We start from the raw sequence: 16065 nt of genomic DNA on the forward strand, positions 1-16065 counted from the left end.
AATTGCTGGGTGATATGGAAGCTTAATTCTTAGTAGTTTGACATGCGGCCATATTGTTTTCCAAAAAGATTGACCAGTAGACTTTCCACCAACCTAGGATGAGGATTTGTTCTTCCCCCATACCCCTGCCAACAACTGGTTATTGTTGTTCTTTGTGGTGTGCCAATCTCACTGGTGTGAGGTGATAACTCATTGTTCTCTTGATTTGCATTTTGGTGATAATAAATGATGCAATAATTTTTTCATATACCTATTAGCCATCTGTGTATCTTTTTTTTTTTGAGTCACAAAAAAAAACAGGAATTACTCCTGCCTCTTCACTCAGAAATTACTTCTGGCAGTGCTCACGGGACCATATGGGATGCCAGGGATTGAACCTGGGTTCAGCCGTGTGCATGGCAAACACAGATTGGCCCAATGTGCTATTGTTCTAGCCCCATCTGTTTATCTTCTTCTGTGGTAGTTTCTGTTCATCTCTTCTCCGCAGTTTTTTGATGAGGTTAATTTTTTTTCTTGTTTACTAATACTTTATTTATCTTGGACATTAACCCTTTATATGATGGATAGTGGGAAAATATTTTCTCCCTGTGGGTAATTTTTTTTGGGGGGAGGGGGGAGTTGTCATTATTTCTTTTGCAATGCAAAAGTTTCTTAATTTGATGTAGTTTTATTTTTGCTTCCATTTGTATGCACAATGGCAATTAATCGTTGAAAACGCCTCTAGATTCAAAACTATGAAATGTTCTGCCTATATATTCCTCAAGTTATGAGCTCAGGTCTGATACTGAGGTCTCTGATCCATTTTGAAATGATGTTTATGCTCAGAGTCAGAGAGAGGTCTGGATGCATTTTTTTGTATGTAACTGGTCCTTTTTCTCAGCATTACTTGTTGAACAGATTTTCCTTGCTTCACTCAACTCTTCACTCCTATGTTGAAGATTAGCTCTCTGTGTTCTCCTCTAGTTGGAATTTGTAAATATCTTCCTCTATCTAAAAAATAGAATGATCCTATTTGGTATGAGGTGCCAGATTATTTGTAAGGGTGTCAGGCAGTCTGGAAATGCTATTACCATTAACTTAAGTGGGGGAAAAAATGAGCTTATTACAAATAAAGCTGTTTTGAACATTCACATACAGAACACAGATTTTTTTTCTAATCTCTCTGGGTAAATGCCCACGTGTGTACTTGCTGGATGCTATGATAAAAGCATATCCAGCTTTATCCGAAACTGCCAAATTGCTTAGGTTTGCCCCATCAGTGTGTGAGTGGTCAGCTCTTTTCTCCACCTCCTTACCAGTATTTGTTCTCCTCAGTATTTTTCATGGGCGTCCCTCTGATAGGCACGTAGTGCTATCTCCTTGTGGTTTTATCTTCCCTCCCCTGATAGCAAATGATGTATCTTTTTTTCAAGTGTTTATTTGCCATCTGTAGCCTCTTCAGGGAAATGTCTCCCATCTTTCATGCACACCTTAATTGGATTGTTTTTAACTGTTGAAAATGGTTTCTATTGAAGTGGAAATCGGCTTCCTTTTGTCAATAGGAAGTCCATCTGTATTGTTGAAAAATTTATGCTATGTATTATTTCTGTGAATTTTTTTAGTCATCTACTTTTAAAGTCAGTTTGAAAATGATTTTAAGTACTCAATCGCATTTATTAAAGCTTTGGAAGTTGAAAGAAAAAGAAAAATGTATGCTAAAGGAAGTTAGCTTTCGCCCTTAGCACTCTCAGAGCTGCTCTGAGTTAGTGGGGCGCAGTCACATGGTGAGTGCTGGTGTTTAAGATAGGATCAGAACAAAAGCAGGTCGACTCCCTGGATCCTGTGATTTTCTTCCTTCTGGCTGGTGCATCATCTCCCTCCTCACATTTCTACTGACTCACACCCTTATCTTTAAGCAAAAGAAGTCAAGCACAGCAGGAGCTGTTTCCGCAGAAGGGGCTGGTGCCCCCAGCCTCTACCCTGCACAGGGATGACCTTGAGGATCACTTGGCACTGAAATGAGAGGGCAACTGAAAGTTGAGATAACTTCTGTACAAACTGGGCCCTTACACACCCGCCTCCATGGTCGGGAAGAGTGGGCAAGAGTGCCAGGTCAGGGCTGAAGAGGGTGCGGGACTAAACATTGATTGCCTTGCATACAGCCAAGTGGTTTTTGATCTCTGGCACTGCCTATGGGCCCCCAGCACAGCTAGGAGCTCCAGAGAAGATGACTAAACCCTATAAACATCTTGGATGGTTAAAATTAGAAGACAGAACTTGTGGAATAAGGTGCCTGTTCTGCATCAGGTTAGCGCATCGGTCTTTTCCGTCAGCAGTGCCCGCATTTCCGTACTCTGCCCTCGCTTCCTTATCAAGGTTTTTAATACATCAGCTCAAGCCAGCTCTCCACAACTGGAATGCTTTTCTAAGCCTGTCCAAGGATTATGAAAGTTATATATGAAAGCGTGCCTTGTCTCTAGCTTTGATTCTACTGTCTGCATCGTCTTTGATGTCCTATAAAAACATTCGCCCCGCTGACCTCTCTCGGCTGGACCCAGCCCTGTCGTTTCCTCAGAGGAGCCCAAGAGGCCTGTTTCCCTTGGAAAAAAAAAAAGAAACTTTTCCTATTTCCTTTTCTTTTCAGTTCCTTTTGGAAGATAAACTGACATTGAAACAGACTGATTAGGTTATTTGGAAATGGATTTTTAATAGCAAATGATGTGTTCCATCTGAGAAAAGGCTGATGATATTGTCACCAGCCAGGCGCAAATCAGAAGGGCTTATTTTCAACATTAAAAAAAGAAAATGTTTATTTAGATCCACATCACTTGGTCACTTAGTGCCACAGCCTTTCCTGACTCTGTCGAAGGCCTAAGCCCTTGGCGCTTCTCTCATCCCTGGAGGCCACTTGCCTTTTCCAATATCAAAGACTTTGGCTTACTCACCACCCTCCACCCCCTCTGTCAGCAGTTTTCGGGGCCGGGCAGGCGGGTGGATAGGGGGTTATTGTGGTTCACACTGCCCCAGTGATTCACACTGAACTTTTTATATTTGTTTGTTTGGCTCTACACCTAGTGGTGCTTAGGCATCATTCCTAACTCTGTGCTCATCATGGATCACTCCTGGTGGAATTCAGAACACTATATGGGGTGCTGGGGATTGAACCTGGGTCAGCTGTGTGCAAGACAAGCGCCCTACCCACTGTACTATTGCTCCAGCCCAATGCATATGATGAACTTAACCATGACCAGGTAAGGTCACAAATCAGCAGCTGAACAGCTCCTCTGAGTGCTATTTCCACAGCACACAGTCTCATCTAAGCTGTAAAAGTTATTTAGCGCCCCCTTAACTGTAGATTCTGCACCTAAACATGGAAATGATTCTTATACGAGGCATTTACTGTCAGAAGCAGGTGATAAGTAAAGTTCTCTACAGAAGTTTTCTATCGTTGTTCATCTTTTCTTAAAGAGAGAAGTTTTCTCAAAGGAGAGATTTGGGCTGTGTTTACATGCACAGACCCTCACCACATTGGCTCTTAAATTATTCAAAAAGCTGCTGTGTCCACTAGAAAACATATTGGTTTGGGCATTAGTATAGTTTTGTTTGTTTGTTTGTTTGTTTTTTAACTTGTGGTGAGGAGATTTGGGTCTCATCTGTGGCGCTCAGGGCTTACTCCTGACTAGACTCAAGGTTCACTTCTCACGGTGCTCCAGGGACCATATTTGGTGCTGGGGATGGAACCATGTTGGACATATATAATACAGGCACCTTAATCCCTCACTCTCTCTCTCTCTCTTCAGCCCCACAAGAGGGATATAGAGAGAGAAATAGATAAGGGAGCATTTTTTTTAGGCAGGGTAGTTTCCCTCAGTAGGTGTCAGAATAAACAGTAAGATTCTCCTGGACTGGTCCACTGAGGCACCCTTACCAAACATAGGAAGGACCAAGCTTTGGGGGAGGGTGAACTAATTTAGTCTCTGGGACCAGGACAGTTCCAAGAGTCTCGAGCACATTACTGGCTCCCAGCAACAAGTTTCTGCAAATCCCCAGTGAACTCTGTAGCGTGGAGAAATAGACCTCATTTGAGTGATTTAATTGTGTTTGTCCTAATCGCTTCCCTAAGCATCACTGATGACTCCTGACCCCAAGAAGCCTTCCCTGAGCACAAGACAGATAACAGTGGCTATGTTAGGGCCCGTGGCTATGTTTTGGGTCTTTCTTTCTCAAGCTGGACTCTGACTGAACCTGATTTGTGGCATGTGTCAAGAGCTAACATGTTGCTCCAGTTCAGATCACCACAGCTCTGCTGGCCTTAGCGGGAGGTCACACCCCTTCTCAGCTCAGCTACAGGCTTGCCTATACATTCTGTGTCCTTCTCCCACTTCTGAGCCTGGTGCTTCCAGTTCACACCCCACTACCTAGTTCTTGCACAGGTTGGCCTAACCTCCATCTACTGAGGGGGCATGGTGTGCTGTTCAGTGGGCTGCTGGGTCCCCCAGGTCCCTACCTACAGTCAGCTCTGCACTACCCACATCTGCTCCAACCTATTCTCGCTATCAGTGACCACCACAAGTCTCCTCCCTCTGCCTCCATGGACCTCTTCTCTGTTCCCAAAGGTTGGCTGAATTAATAGCAAGGACAGGAGTTGTGTCAGTTCAATGTCCTTCAGAGTCTGAGAAAATTCGAGAGTTCGAGTCATAAGCACACCTCGGCGTTAAGTGTGAACAGACTGTGGGTTCCACCCACCACAATTATGTGGATCCACATGACAAGCAGGTCAGAGCTGACAGTCCAAGTCCAGGTGGTGAGATTCATTGACGGGTATCAGAAGCTAACAAGAATCAACAGAAACGAGCCATGGTAGAATCTGCAGAAGCAAGCACTTGGTCATTGTAAACACAACTCAGCAGCTCTGTCAGATATAGTCAGGAGACTAGAGCACCTCTCAGGACCATCCAAAGCCTGGAGTACCTAGAGTAAAGGGTATTGACGTCCTGAGAATGAGAGCTGCTTTGTCAGCGACTTACTGTGACTGCCACAGAGAAGGATGGTGTGAATCTGAGAGTCTAAACTAGAAATCCAAAGAGAAAATAATTGTCTGTGTTGATCTTCTGCTTCAAATACTGCTTAATAGGTAACTGATTGGAATAAAAGCCAACATTTCCAGCACATTTAACTATATGTGCCAGTCAGCACTAAGGAAACTTTAGGTTTTGTTTAATTTTCCCAGGCAGATATCGAGGGTGGCTTATTCATCATTTTTTTGTGAGTTTGATTACTGGGAATCAATCTCCAAAGCCTGATTTTCTCTGGAGATCTGATGATACTTGTAAAGCTAAGATTTTGGATCATAATGACCCCACAAGCCTATAGTCACCCACGTGAAACAGATGACTAGTCTCCCTTAAATTGTCATGATTATAAAAGGGATCATCTGTGCTAAACTTTGGCTGAACCAGGCAGCTCTTATCAAAGGCCTGCCTTCATGGCAAGCCTTAAGATTCCAAATGTGCAAAACCCAGATTACAACAGTAGTATAACAAGGAATTCAAAGGAAACTGTGTCTACAGAAACTGGAACTGTTTTCAACATTCATTCTTTAATTTCAGTGACATAAATAGAAACAAGATGCATTCTACTAAAAACAGGTGATACATCTTAAACCATTTGTAGGGGACCAAAGTACTGCGTTAGCAAAATGGGAAGGTAGCTCAAGATCTGAAGTACATAATTTGCATGTGCAAGACCTGACTTCAATCCCTAGCACCACACGGTCTCAAGCAATGACCCAGGAGCAACTCCAGGGAATTGCTGGGTTATACCACCGCCCTCACAATTGCATTAGAATTCTAACTGCCAAGAAAAGCACCCTCAAAAATGTAAAAAAAAAATCATCTTAATGGATGATTTGAAAGTCAAGGGGCCAAGGATGTAGTTCAAATAGTAGGGCACATGTTTCACATGTCCAAGGTATGATTCTTAACACTACATAAACACTCAGGTGTAGCAAGTGTAGCCCTTTCAACCCCTAAGTCCTACCAAAAATAATAAATTTGAGCCGTAGCTATAATAATCTTTTTTTCTGCATAGTTATTTTAATTGAATCACAGTGAGATACATAGTTACAAAGTTGTTCATGATTGAGGTTCAATCATGTAATGTTCCAAAACCTGTTCCTTCACCAGTGTACATTTCCCACCAGCCATGTCATCAGTTCCCTCCCCTGCATCACCTCTCTCTCTGTCTCTCTCTGTCTCTCTCTCTCTCTCTCTCTCTCTCTCTCTCTCTCTCCCTCTCCCTCCCTTCCTCCCTCCTTCCCCCGCCCTTTTGGGCACTAATTATGGTTTGCAATACAGATAGATGAGAGTTTATCCCTCGACCTACATTCAGCACTCAGTTCTTGTCCGGATTGGTCATTTCTAACTATTGTTGTCATACTGGTCCCTTCTCTATTCTAACTGCCCTTCACCCCCCCCCCCACACACACACACACTCTTGTGGCAAGCTTCCAATCACTGAACAGTCCTCTGTCCCATTTTTTCTGGTCTTGGACATTAGTCTCATTCTATTATTTTTTTTATATCCCACGAATGAGTGCAGTCATTCTATATCTGTCCCTCTCCTTCTGACTCAACATGATCACTTGATCACTTGACATCCCGTTACACATCGATATGCTCAAGCGGGTGCCAGTAATGTCTCCATTCATCCCTGTCGCATGCTAGTGTAGCCCAATGGCATCTGCTGGCTCCAGGAACACGAAGTGTCTCAAACCGATCGTTCAGGGTCTTGACAAAGAAGTCTGAGCATCTCGTAGGTGGGCGGCCATGTGATCTTTTGAGGTCCCATGGAATTCAGCCGGTAATGGCTCTAGTCCAGAAGTCGTCTACAAATTGCAGCCCATCTGATTTTGGACGCCTTGGCAAATGAGATGGCATCCTTGATTGTCGACGGAGGTCGGAACTCCAAATTCTTTCTCTCACTTGAGTGAAGCGTGATACTCCAAGCATAGCTCTTTCAATTCTTCTTTGGAAGACCTAAGAGCATCCCATCTGCAGGGAGAGACTGGCAAGCTATCTGTGGCATATTCAATATGCCAAAAACAGTAAACACAATGGGTCTCATTCCCCTGACCCTGAAAGAATTAATATGATACTCTCCAAAGATACAACAAAGATTACATAGCTAAAATGCAAGGCAAGCACCTCACTTCCTGTACTGCCTATCCAACCCAGATTTATTTTTAAAATTAAAGTAATAAAGCTCATTGCAAAAATATTAGCAAAACATAAAAGAATAAAATCCCTAATAACCTTCTTACCACCTTGGCTATGAACCAGAGAGACCCCTAAGTGGAAGAGCTGAACTGATCTTCCATAATGTGATTTCTGGCCCAACCTTCCAAGAGCTTCTCATCCGTAGTCCCAAACCTGAGCTAACACTTCCTAAACCAGCTTGAGTCTTGGGCAAACTTGGGCCCCTAGAAGACTTATCGTTCTCAAGGAGCCTTCTACCAGAAATAGTCTTTTCCAATCTGCTCCCCAGAGCCTGGGGCTGGAGCGCTAGCACACCGGGTAGGGCATTTGTCTTGCGCGTGGCCCATGAAGCTGACCCGAGTTCGATTCCTCCGCCCCTCTCAGAGACCCCGGCAAGCTACCAAGAGTATCTCCCCCTCACGGCAAGACTGGTAAGCTACCCGTGACATATTTGATATGCCAAACACAGTAACTACAAGTCTCATGATGGAGACCTTACTGGGCCCACTCAAGCAAATCGATGAACAACGGGAGGACATTGCTACAGTGCTACAGTGCTATTCCCCAGAGCCAAAACCCAGGACAGATCTTATTCCTTCACAGTTAAAATGAGCCAAGCATAAATAGGCACTTGCTCAAACTCATTTCCAATAAAATCATAAGGACAGTTGGATGCTTCTGTGATGAGAAACGGCAACACCACAGAACTCCAGACATCTGGGTCAGAATCTGAGTACCCTGAGAGGCAACCCTCACTCGGGAGTCAGAAGTCAGCCATTCTAAGGTCAGGGACACATTATCCCCTCCATGGGCTGAGGGTAATCTTAAGCCTGGCTATTTCTTGGACAAAGGCCGCCAATTGCATGTCAACCACCTGTGAAAACTGGACTGAGGTATAAAGTCAAGACAAAACTATCCTTTATTTTCTACCCTTTTCTTCTCCTTTAAAACAGGAGAAGAAAATTTGTTTCTTCTTAAAATTTACTATTTCTACTTAAAATTTGTTTCAAAAAGAGTGTTAACTAGAATTCATCTGCCTCACAGGGACGGGGAGGGGTGGGGGGTGGGGTTTTATTGGGGTTCTTCATGGTAAAAAATAAGTATTGATTGGTAAAGGGAAATGTATTTGATATTTGCATGACTGAGACCTAAACCTGAAAGCTTTGTAACCTTTCCCACAGTGACTCAATAAATAAATTAATTAATTAAAAAAAAGAAAGAAATGAGATGCCAGAGTCACCTCAGAATATAGATTTACATTTCTAATGCTTTAACCATATAGGGATTTTATGGAAAACCATTTCTTTATGTTTTAAATGCATTGTCTATAATAAAAATCGAGCTGTTGCCAAAAAAAAAAAAAAGCTGTGTGCCTTTCCAGCTAAGCTGTCCCCTTTTGTATGAGAAGTTCTCTTCTTTGTATAAGCAGAGTCTTCTCAAGTTTGCTTTCCTGTCTTAGACATAGCCTTGGGGTTGTTGAACCCCAAATTGATTTTGTCCTACAAGTTGTCTTTGAGAAAGTCATCCGTAATGCTTTTTTTTTTAAAAATTACTCAGTGTCTTCCAGATTCTTTTACAATGAACTAATTCCTTGGTTTCTGTGGAATTCTTTGATGTTGCAGAAAACTTCTGGAACATTTTTACATGAGACTTTTCTAGGTTCTTCTTCCTTAGAAACAGGAAGTTGACAAAAAAGGCCCAAACATTTATTTTAGTTCCCAAAATTGGAATGGAAGACATCCAGTGGGCGCTAAAAATAGTAAAAGTTCTTCAATACTGAATTTACCAGAAGATTTAATGGACTTCAGTTTAGCCTAAAATTTATCCAAAACCCACCTGGTTGGGTTGGCAGCATCTTTATGCTCACTAATATTCTTGGCTCTGAAAATAATACACTTCAAACATTGCTTTATTTTTGTTTCTTCATGGGATAAATGAGTTTAATAGTCTCAAACAATAAAAGCTCACTGTTCACCCAGACATTGTATTCTCTCCTTTATTATGGGACTTGGCCAGCAAAAGACCATGGGTCACATCTTCTTATTGCCTGGTTTTTATAAATAACTTATTGATCTAGTATTCATAGAACAAAAAGTAGCCATTTTTTAGCAAACAATTTCAGAAGCTTACCTCTAATGTGTTGTGCAACCACCTTTCTCTCATTTCTAAACATCTCCATCATTTCAGAGTAAAACTCTGAACCCACTGAGCAATTTCTCTTTTCCCCCTTCCTCGATCCCCGGAAACTTCTGCTCTGTATTTTGTCTCTATGGAGTGATTCTCATATAAATGATATCATTCATCATACAACATGGCGCCCTTTGTGGTTGTCACCTTTCCCTTTACATAAATGTGGTGCTCATCCCCATGATAGCATGTAGCAGTGCTTTATTTCCTTTCCATGGCTAAATCATAATCTAGTGGACATTATACAACTATTTGCTTACCCACTGGTGGACATTTGGGGAGTTCCCACTGTCAGGGAAGGAAGAATTTCCCCCTACCTTTCTTGGTTCTCTGTTGAGCGATCATTTGATAGACAGTGACAGATTACAAGAAGAAAAATAATTTGTACATACAAAAGTCCCATGAACAGGCGATCTACAAAATGAACAATGGAATCTATTTCTATCCCTTTAGACAAACAATGAACTGTGTGAAGAACTTGAAGAGTTTGACAAAACAAACACCCAGAAGCAGAATCCTCATTAGCAAGAAACAAATGAGAATTTGTAGCCTGCAGTCTGAATTCCCTTACAGGGGATGCTGTTGAGTCTGTGTGTGCTGGGAGTAGGGATGGGGGACCATAGTGACACCCAGCTGGGCTGGGGAGGGGTTATGATGGGAGAGGTGTGTGTTGGGAGGTGCTGGCTATTTCTTGGTCCCTGAGTATCTTTCCTCACATTAGCAGTTTCTCAAACAATGTCCAAATAATCACTGTTACACCAGGCTTATTGGCAGCCTGATGAGTGGAACCTCTGCCTTTTTACTTCTCTGCTGGTCTTGCTGTGCTCACTACTGTCCATGAACTTGTTGGCACCCGCTTTTACTTTTAGGGTACCCAGGAGTAAAACCCCTTGATCTTCATTTTAACTTTCTGAGGGATCACCAAACTGGTTTCCATAGTGACCATACCACATAATACTCCCATCAGAGGTGTACAAGGATTCTGACGTCTCTTCCTCATTGCCAAATATTTTCTTCTTGTTGTTGTAGCTGTCTGAGTGTTACTTCTTTTCTGTAAATGGACTTTCTGGGACCTACCCTTGCTCATTTATCAGCTTATCAATGGCTGTGTTGTTTGCTATGGTAGAGTTCACAGCCCATAAACTGAAAATATTTACTCTCTGGCCATTTAGGAAAGGTTTATAAAACCATATTTTAGATTAGTCCCTCTTTCTTCTTTGTCATTTTGTTCCATAGTTTCCCAAAGTAAGACCAAATGATATTGTGAGCCTTTGTGAGTTAGCATATTCTCATTCTGAAATGTACTTATCTATAAAAAGATAGGGTAAAAGGAAAAGCTCATCGATTTCCTTTTAATTCTTAAAAATTTTCTGGAGGTGGCGTACTCAGGGGTGACTCTTCTTGGCTATGCTTGGGGGAGCCCATATGTGGTGCAGGAGGTCAAACTGGAGTCAGCCACGTGGTAAGAACAATCAAGTGGAAATTCCTTACTAGGGAGGAGAAGGGGCATCCGCTAAATCCAATGTCCTCATTAATGGGGTCCTAAATCCACAGATGCATTCAATTTAAGACCAAGTCCTCTTTCTTTTTGGGGAATTGAGGTGGGGTCAGATCACACCCAGCAGTGTTCAGAAGCAGTGCTCAGCTCTGTTCTTTGGGCTTGCTCCAGACAGTGTTGGGAAAACCATGCAGAGCCAGGAATTGAACCAGTGCAGCCATACACAAGGCAAGTGCCCTAACTCCTAGGCTATCTCTCCAGTCCCCAAGTTCTTTTTTTTTCAGCTCCCCATCCTGTGAAGGAGAGGTAAGGAAGCAGGGAGAGACGATGAAGTAGCACCCCACTGAAGGAATGCTGAGATTCTTATTCATAACCCACTCACTCTTTAGAAAAGAGGATGAGGGGCTGGAGTGATAGCACAGCAGGTTGGGCATTTGCCTTGCACGCAGCCAACCCAGGTTCGATTCCCAGCATCCCATACGGTCCCCTGAGCACCGCCAGGCGTAATTCCTGAGTGTAGAGCCAGAAATAACCCCTGTGCATCGCTGGGTATGACCCAAAAAGAAAAAGGGAAAAAAAGAAAGAAAATAAAACAGGATGAGCAGAATCAATGGGAACACCTCACAGAAAATCTGTGTTGAGTATAGAGTGTGGACATGAGACCCTGGGCAATCCTGGAGTTGAAATGCAGAAACAGAGGTGAGGCGCCCATCTGGGGCTTGCTGGGCAACTTGGTCAAGGGGCTGTGCTGACTAGAAGTCACGGGCATTGTGTGCGTAGAGCAAGGCAGATGCTTTACTCCCCATCTTGAGAAGCTGAAAAGGATGGGGAGCTGAAAAGCTGAGGGGCTTGTACAGTTGTGACTGGTCAGAATGCTGGGAGACACCAATCAGAAGTAGGTTGTGGGGGATGCTGCAGATCTCATCTACTGACCCCAGAATAAATAATAGCCTGTGGTGCTCAGGAATGACCCACCTGGTCCAAAGATAACAATGAGACATGCCAGGGCATGGCTTACCGTGGGTGTCTTGGGAGTGAACAAGGCCCCACCGTAAGTTGAGCAGTGCTGCAGCTGACTCAGCAGGTGCCGAGAGAAGAGAAAAGAAAGGATGGGGAGAGAGCCAGAGGCAGGACCGCATCAGCTCCAAAGGCTGCAGACAGTGGAAAAAACAGGTCACTGTGGACAGTCAGGTGACATGCTCGAAGTCACAGCTGCTCCAGGCCCTCCCCTTCCCTCCCCCTTGCCTGGTTCTTCTGTGATATCAGGCAACGCTCACAGTACAACATGAAGGCATGTGACTGAAATGGATTTTGAGTAAATAATTTATATGACTTTATCTTCCTAGGGGTAATAATCATTATGCAGTATCAGATCTAATGGCAAAAAAATTAAATTTTAGTTAACACAATGTTTTGTTTTTTTTATAAAACCTTGATTATTGCCCAGTGAAACCCAAGTGTGCATTTTGCTTGCCTTGGTTTTAACTCTGTGCTAGCATAATGTCTATTCTTTACCTCCACATTGAAAGGAATCACCATTTTAGTGTAGTCAGAAAGTCAGCACATTATAAGGGAGGAGAAAAAGGAAAAGAGAAAAGAATTATAAGCTTAATTAAGACAGGTCTGAAATGCAGTCTTTGTTTTTGCTAGCGTTGCTTGAGTTTCTGCCCCCGTAAATATTTGTGTCGTTGCCTTAGTATTTAATGAGCTTCTGGTGTTTTCTTTGGACTGATTTGTTGTGGGATGAGGAGAGAGAATGTGTACAGTCTCACCCATCATCTATGAGCTTTGCTTTCACATACCACGCTCTCTGCTGCTCCAACGTGCCCTCCTTAGGCGTCAAAACAAACTGGGTGCTGTGTGGGAGAGGCAGTGCTCAGCTCAGCTGCTAAGTGCAACCTCCAACCCCTGCAGAAATCTGCAGTCCAGGTCACCCGAGGTCACCACCATCTAGAACCTAGAAAAGATGCATTCCCCGGGGCCATAGTGATAGCACAGTGGGTAGGGCATTTGCCTTGCATGCTGCCAAACCTGCGTTCAATCCCCAGCATCCCATATGGTCCCCTGAGCATTGCCAGGAATAATTCCTGAGTGTAGAGCCAGGACTTAACCCCTGAGGAAAAAAAAGAAAAAGAAAGAAATGCATTCCTTTTTTTAAATTTCTAAGCTTATTTGAATTATCAGTGTCAATTGATTGTTTCCTCCATTCTCATCCCTCTGTGGGCAATGTGATGATGATCAGAGTCACAGAGTTTTGGTTGTGGTGCTCACACGTGCAGGCTGGCTCAGTACAGCCAGAAACCACTCTTGGTGGCAGGGACCTCAGACGTCAGAGCTCCCTGGATCTTGCTCAGCACACGTGGCAGCATGGGGTGGGGTCAGACTTGCACCTTCACACTCTCAAGGCAGGGTTTCAGCCACTGAGCCATCACCTAGCTCCTCGGAATACTTTCTCTTCAGGAGGTGCTCTGGGCTCAGCACCTTCTACAGAGGGTGGTGGAGGCCCCAGAAGTTTTCCAGCGCTCTCTTCAGACAGATGATGGTTTGCAGGTGTGAAAACGTTGAGAACGACTGAGGCAGGCAACAAGTGGGACCTTGTCTAAGAACTTCACTTGCAGAGGGAAGCATTTCCCAGCTTGCCTGCATGAGTCAATGGGAGCCTTAGAGTTTTCATTTCCAAATAAAAAAAGAGTTTTCATTTCCTCGTCTGTAAAATGGGAGTAATAATACTCATCTTCCAGAACTATTAGCAAATAAATCTCAATTTTTCAAGCCCCCCAATCTGTGGTATTTTTGTTTTGGCAAGGGAAAAAGGACTAAAACGATGGCATGTCTTCATTTACCTTTATAGTTACAAATCAGGGGGACCCAGGATGTTGTTCGGGGGTAGAGCATCAGCCCTGCAAGCAAGAAACTCTAAGTTTTATCTCCAGCATGCCCCCAAGTGACAAGTGCAACTCAACAACTAAATAATATAACTAAATTCTGTAGCCCTCAGTGAACTCTACAACAAAGCTGTGCATGTGAGCACCACAACCAAGTGTGTATAGCCCCCAGTCATTATATTAACAACAAAAGGAAGTGAAGGAAGATTTTAGAGGGCCCAAAGAGGTGGTAACTCAAGAGGTTGGAGCACATATTTTTTATGCACGGAAACTACATTGGATCTCTATCATCACATGGTCCCCTGAGCACTACTAGGAATGAACACTGAGCACCATCAGGTGTGGTCCTAAAACAAAACCAAAAAAAAAAAAAAAAGAGAGAGAGAGAAAGAAAATTAGGTTTTCTTTGAAATATGCTAAACTCTGCAACATTTATCAGTATACCAAATGGAAAATTAAAAATGTAATTTCAATGCTAGAAAGGACAGAGATGAAATCACCTACCTTGTGTCTGTAGCTTCTACATGGTTTGAATCCTAGCACTGTCCAGGGCCTCTAAGTACCAGCTGGTGTGGCCCCTGAGCACTGCCAGGTGTGCCCCCCAAACACACACACACACACACACACACACACACACACACACACACTTTCAGTGTAAAGTTTTTTTTATGGCAAGATGACAGTATAGAGAAAAAACAGAATTTGTCCATGTCTGACCATCACATTTACCAAATCAATCTGCTCTTTAAAGAGTTCACAAAATCATCAGCTATCAGGGTTGCAAGGGATTCTCAGTGTCACCAATCTAACTAACAGTCAACCAAAGGGGCTGGAGAGCTAATCCCACAGTTTAAGGCATTTCCCTAGCACACTGCTGACCCTGGTTTGATCCCCAAGCATGGCCAGGAGTCAAGTCCTGAACACTACAGGTGTGGCCCCAAAACCAAATCTGGTGGATTTTAACCACCTGAGATCACTTTGATCTAGCAGGAACAGAAGGTCACTTTATTTATTTATTTATTTATTTATTTATTTTGCTATTTTGTGGTCACACCCAGTGATGCACAGGGGTTACTCCTGGCTCTTCACTCAGGAATTATTCCTGGCGGTGCTCAGGGGACCATATGGGATGCCAGGAATCAAACCCAGGTCGGCCACATGCAAAGCAAACGCCGATGAGCCATCGCTCCAGCCCCAGGTCACTTTAAATGTCTGCCTATGGTACCTATGGTAGTCAATCAGAATGTAGAGCGGGATTTGGCTGAGATAAAAGAAAACCTCCCGCCTCTACCCTCCCCCAAGCCACTCCCTCCCTTCCCTTTCTCCCCTTCCCCCTCTCCCTCCCTCAAGCCCTCCCCATGCTCTCCCATCTCAGACACAGGACCCAGTATAGACAGGCCACTCAGGGCCAGACAGGGGCAGAACACAGGGCCCCGATGCCCAGGGTAGCTCAGGTACAGGCAGGGCTCGGAAACCCAAGTAGTGACAAGGTACTCATCTATGCACCCGTGGTCGCAGACTAGGAAAGCCAAGACAGGATGACAGCAGCTGCTGGGTAGAGTTGGGAGGCCAGCGGCAGGTACAGGACACACCTGGGCACATGTGGGAAAGCATACCCAGGATACAGTGTGTAAGGGACAGACCTGGCTGTCACTCATGGGAAGCAAGTAGGCTGCAGGGGATGAGACAGGGAAGTTGTTCATGGATTAAAGAGAGGCCTGGACATCTGGAGAGGGACCCAGACCCATCTACCTTTTTATGTTCAATAAACTAACTTTCAATCTTCTGAATTTTGTATGCAAATCTTTCATACAATTCTCAAGAACCCACCAGTGCAGGAAAAAATCCACTTTTGCACTAACAATTTTCTAAGAAACCTTTAAAATCTGGGGCCAAGCCACACGTGCTAGGGGAGAAAGGGAGCTCAGATAGAGAAAGGAGCACCAAATAAAGGGTGTTGGGAGGATCCTCCCAGGATGGGAGAAGCATGCTGAAAGTAGACTATAGACCAAACATGATTGCCACTCATTGCCTCTTTTGCAAACCACAGCACCCAAAAGGAGAGAGAGAACAAAAGGGAATGCCCTGCCATAAAGGCAGGGTAGGATGGGGGGGATGGGGGGGTGGGAGGGGTACTGGGATCCATGGTGGTGGGAAACGGGCACTGGTGGAGGGATGGGTACTCGATCATTGTATTACTGAAACCCAAGCACAAAAATTTGTAAGTCTACAACTGTACCTCATGGTGTCTCACTAATAA

General features: G+C 43.8%; 1 non-coding gene across 1 annotated transcript; it reads left to right on the forward strand.

Moving 5' to 3' along the window:
- The first annotated feature begins 12359 nt into the window (after positions 1–12359).
- Positions 12360–12488, forward strand: LOC130045596 (small nucleolar RNA SNORA22). Its single transcript, XR_008795579.1, has one exon. It is a non-coding gene; the product is annotated as a small nucleolar RNA SNORA22 (small nucleolar RNA).
- Positions 12489–16065: the final 3577 nt, after the last annotated feature.

Source organism: Sorex fumeus, unplaced genomic scaffold, assembly GCF_029834395.1.
Source record: "Sorex fumeus unplaced genomic scaffold, SorFum_2.1 ptg000128l, whole genome shotgun sequence".
Lineage (NCBI taxonomy): Eukaryota > Metazoa > Chordata > Mammalia > Eulipotyphla > Soricidae > Sorex > Sorex fumeus.